We start from the raw sequence: 5000 nt of genomic DNA on the forward strand, positions 1-5000 counted from the left end.
CATCGTTTATGGTTAGAACTAGGGCGGTATCTGATCGCCTTCGAACCTCTAACTTTCGTTCTTGATTAATGAAAACATACTTGGCAAATGCTTTCGCTTCTGTTCGTCTTGCGACGATCCAAGAATTTCACCTCTAACGTCGCAATACGAATGCCCCGCCTGTCCCTATTAATCATTACCTCGGGTTCCGAAAACCAACAAAATAGAACCGAGGTCCTATTCCATTATTCCATGCACACAGTATTCAGGCGGGCTTGCCTGCTTTAAGCACTCTAATTTGTTCAAAGTAAACGTGCCGGCCCACCGAGACACTCACTCAAGAGCACCCTGGTAGGATTGCAACGGGGTCCGCCTCGGACGCACGAGCACGCACGAGGCGCGTCGCACGCCTTCAGCTCGCCCCACCGGCAGGACGTCCCACGATACATGCCAGTTAAACACCGACGGGCGGTGAACCAACAGCGTGGGACACAAATCCAACTACGAGCTTTTTAACCGCAACAACTTTAATATACGCTATTGGAGCTGGAATTACCGCGGCTGCTGGCACCAGACTTGCCCTCCAATAGATACTCGTTTAAAGGATTTAAAGTGTACTCATTCCGATTACGGGGCTCGGATGAGTCCCGTAATCGGTAATTTTTCGTCACTACCTCCCCGTGCCGGGGAGTGGGTAATTTGCGCGCCTGCTGCCTTCCTTGGATGTGGTAGCCGTTTCTCAGGCTCCCTCTCCGGAATCGAACCCTGATTCCCCGTTACCCGTTACAACCATGGTAGGCGCAGAACCTACCATCGACAGTTGATAAGGCAGACATTTGAAAGATGCGTTCGCCGGTACGAGGACCGCTGCGATCAGCCCAAAGTTATTCAGAGTCACCAAGGCAAACGGACCGGACGAGCCGACCGATTGGTTTTGATCTAATAAAAGCGTCCCTTCCATCTCTGGTCGGGGACTCTGTTTGCATGTATTAGCTCTAGAATTACACAGGTTATCCAAGTAACGTGGGTACGATCTAAGGAACCATAACTGATTTAATGAGCCATTCGCGGTTTCACCTTAATGCGGCTTGTACTGAGACATGCATGGCTTAATCTTTGAGACAAGCAATATGACTACTGGCAGGATCAACCAGGGAGCTGCGTCAACTAGAGCTGAGCAGCCGGCCGCCCGGGAGTGTGTCCCGGGGGGCCCGCGCGAACACGCAAGCGTCCCGCTCAATTATTCTGCAAACAGGAGGAGGCTGAGCTCCCCTGCACAATACACCTCGAAACCCTCTCAGGTCCCGGCGGCGCGCAGCGCCGTCCTAAGTACTTGGTCGGGTTCGAGAGAGGCGCAATCGCCCGGAGTTTGGCGAGTAGACGCTTTAGGTGCGACCACCCGTGCTCCCAACTGAGCTTGCCGCTGCCGACAGAGGCCCGGGAGCGTGCTGTCGTGGCATTGCCGGCGGGAGACAAACACGCGCCACCTACGGTGGCCGGCAGCTCCAACGCCAGCGCCACAGAAGGACAAAAGCCCCACTTGGGTGCCGAAGCGAACTCTCCCAGCACAGCGCACGCGCCAACACGTCCCGCACAGCTGCGATACAATCCACCTGCGAGAACCGCAGAGGCGACCGAAGCAGCAGACGGCGTCGCGGCGCCGAGCGCCGGGCGGCGGCGCATCCTCAGCGCACACAGTCCTCAATCGGACCAGCACACTGCAGATGTCCACCGCGCTTCGCACCGGGCCCGCGAGGACCTACTTTGGCCGCACGGCCGCCGCCGTGCAGGGTGCGCCGGCGCGCAGCTGCGCCGCCTGCCGCCTCCGTCGGCCGGCGCGCCTGCCACTGGCCGCCCCCACCAGCCGGCTGTAGCGCGTGCGCCCACGCACCGCGCGGCCAGCACGCCGGAGCCCCCCAGCCACCGCCGCGTATCGCTTCACACCCACATGCCATTCACGTTCGTGGGCATGGTGGGTATCGCTGAAACAACCGGTTGGTAGCTCAACCGATCGTCGCCATCACTGATTCACCTCTAGCGAGAACAACCGCACCACAACGGTTTACCAGTTCTTCATTTGCGTAACGTCACCAGCAAACGTAGACGTCCATCGCCATTTGCAAATTCAACGATTGTTGCATGCCTGTGTCAGGTGTCACGACACACTATGTCTGCCCACATACACGCCAACAACATGTGCACGCTTCGCGAACACGTGGAAGGTGGCCCCCCGTACGTATGCGATGTCCATTGCGCGAACGACTGTCAACCGGCCTCTGTCGCATGTCGCAGATGTGGAACGCAGTGCACCATGCTATCACGGGTGTGTGAGAAGAGACGACTACGTCTGACAACACGCGCCACTACATCAACAGACGGCTCATGCTGATCGCCATCCACGGCATACCATACTTCAATCCAGCTCTTATAGGGAGACGACACGTAGCTGAGTGCACAATATTTGGACCGTATGGTTCGCCGTTGTTGGCGCAGTCGTGGTACGGTCACACATGTACCACGATGTATCATTCAGTACATGAGGACCAATGTGCAGTACAGTGTGTGATTTGGACGTACAACATCAGCGGACAGTTGACACAAGCCGTACCACAACGTAGGCTGTGCTTCGCCATGCGAATGCCAAATGAACAACTGCGAAGGGCATTGAGCATGTACGTCCTGCTGCCATCCGCATTACAGTGTATAGCTGCAAGGTGTTTAACATGAAGCGATACTCTGGGGACCCGGGCAGTGCGAGTAGCAAACTATATTGCGGGGGTTGCAGTTAGGCAACACTACACTAATTTAACGCGTCGTATGGACAATTACAGAGCAGGTTAAGGCCCAACGTGTGTTGGGTTAAGGTACAATATAGGTTAGGTTAAGGTACAATATAGGTTAGGGTTACGGTACAATATGGGTTAGGTTAAGGGACAATATGGGTTAGGTTAAGGGACAATATAGGTTAGGTTAAGGGACAATATGGGTTAGGTTAAGGGACAATATGGGTTAGGTTAAGGGACAATATGGGGTTAGGTTAAGGGACAATATGGGTTAGGTTAAGGGACAATATAGGTTAGGGTTAAGGGACAATATAGGTTAGGTTAAGGGACAATATAGGTTAGGTTAAGGGACAATATAGGTTAGGTTAAGGGACAATATAGGTTAGGTTAAGGGACAATATAGGTTAGGTTAAGGGACAATATAGGTTAGGTTAAGGGACAATATAGGTTAGGTTAAGGGACAATATAGGTTAGGTTAAGGGACAATATAGGTTAGGTTAAGGGACAATATAGGTTAGGTTAAGGGACAATATAGGTTAGGTTAAGGGACAATATCGGTTAGGTTAAGGGACAATATGGGTTAGGTTAAGGGACAATATAGGTTAGGTTAAGGGACAATATAGGTTAGGTTAAGGGACAATATAGGTTAGGTTAAGGGACAATATAGGTTAGGTTAAGGGACAATATAGGTTAGGTTAAGGGACAATATAGGTTAGGTTAAGGGACAATATAGGTTAGGTTAAGGGACAATATGGGTTAGGTTAAGGGACAATATAGGTTAGGTTAAGGGACAATATAGGTTAGGTTAAGGGACAATATGGGTTAGGTTAAGGGACAATATGGGTTAGGTTAAGGCGCAATATGGGTTAGGTTAAGGCGCAATATAGGTTAGGTTAAGCGACAATATGGGTTAGGTTAAGGGACAATATAGGTTAGGTTAAGGCGCAATATGGGTTAGGTTAAGGCGCAATATGGGTTAGGTTAAGGCGCAATATGGGTTAGGTTAAGGCGCAATATGGGTTAGGTTAAGGCGCAATATGGGTTAGGTTAAGGCGCAATATGGGTTAGGTTAAGGCGCAATATGGGTTAGGTTAAGGCGCAATATGGGTTAGGTTAAGGCGCAATATGGGTTAGGTTAAGGCGCAATATGGGTTAGGTTAAGGCGCAATATGGGTTAGGTTAAGGCGCAATATGGGTTAGGTTAAGGCGCAATATGGGTTAGGTTAAGGCGCAATATGGGTTAGGTTAAGGCGCAATATGGGTTTAGGTTAAGGTACACATTGTTGTAAGGAAAGGTGTATTGGGGGGGGGGGGGGGGGGGGCGGCGGCGGCGGCGGCCGGTTTGTTGATTGTGATTATAGTAAGTGAGATGCCTGCGGGCATCATCTGATTTGCCACGTCAGGATGCACCTTTGGCTCATGACAGGCGGCGCTCTGATTCCATGCTTGTGGCAGACCTGTGTCTTTCATTCCTGCCATTGTTTGTGTGCTGTGACAGGAGGCAGTATTGTGATGTTGGGTGTACCCCTGTGTAGGACGTGTGTGGGTGTTGGTGGCTTAGCTGAGCAATGGTGGTTGTCGGAAGGGTGGGATATTCTGTTTTGTGAGTGGACCTCCCGGTCTGGTTATGATAGTGTGGATTGTCTAATGTGGCGGAGAGGATGCACTGGGTGTTGTTCCATGCTGGTGCTTACATATTGTCTCTGTGCCTGTTACAGGCAGAGAGTAGTGCGTGATAAGAGTGTCTGGCTGACGTGTGGTTGTGATTGTGAGCAGAGTCTTTCAGCATGTATACGGACAGTTGTATACATTATCTGTATTTTGATGGCTCTATCTATTACTAATCAGCGCCGTGTATACGTTTCATCCGGTTCCAGTCGAAACTGTTGTATCTCTGTACATTAGTGACACGGCGAGGCCGCCATGTAGTTACTCGTCTCGGCAGCTTCCACCGGTGTATGGCAAATGATTATAAGGAATCAGTCTAGTCGTCAATACCGATAGTGTGACGTCACATGTCTGGGGTGGGGGACGCTGCGCCCTTCTGGTGGGTCATGGCCTAGAAAGACTCTTCCCACGCAGGGGGGGCTTGGACTGTCATTGACTCTTCCGAGTAATATACTTGCCGTACGTTTTTGCGACTGCGAGTGCAACGCTCACCGGTACCGACATGGATGGAGCGCCTCCTAGCTGCCGCTGAGCATCTGCATTCGTACAGAGAGCAACGCGATCGCGTCT

The 5000-nt window shown here is 51.6% G+C and overlaps 1 non-coding gene across 1 annotated transcript in view; it reads right to left on the bottom strand.

Moving 5' to 3' along the window:
* Nucleotides 1-1136, bottom strand: part of LOC126450828 (small subunit ribosomal RNA) — a 1917-nt gene extending 781 nt beyond the window's left edge. The window contains exon 1 of the ribosomal RNA XR_007584467.1: nucleotides 1-1136. This exon is cut by the window's left edge and continues 781 nt beyond it. This is a non-coding gene — a ribosomal RNA (small subunit ribosomal RNA).
* Between the last annotated feature and the right edge of the window lie 3864 nt (nucleotides 1137-5000).

The sequence above is a fragment of the Schistocerca serialis genome, unplaced genomic scaffold, assembly GCF_023864345.2.
Source record: "Schistocerca serialis cubense isolate TAMUIC-IGC-003099 unplaced genomic scaffold, iqSchSeri2.2 HiC_scaffold_754, whole genome shotgun sequence".
NCBI lineage: Eukaryota > Metazoa > Arthropoda > Insecta > Orthoptera > Acrididae > Schistocerca > Schistocerca serialis.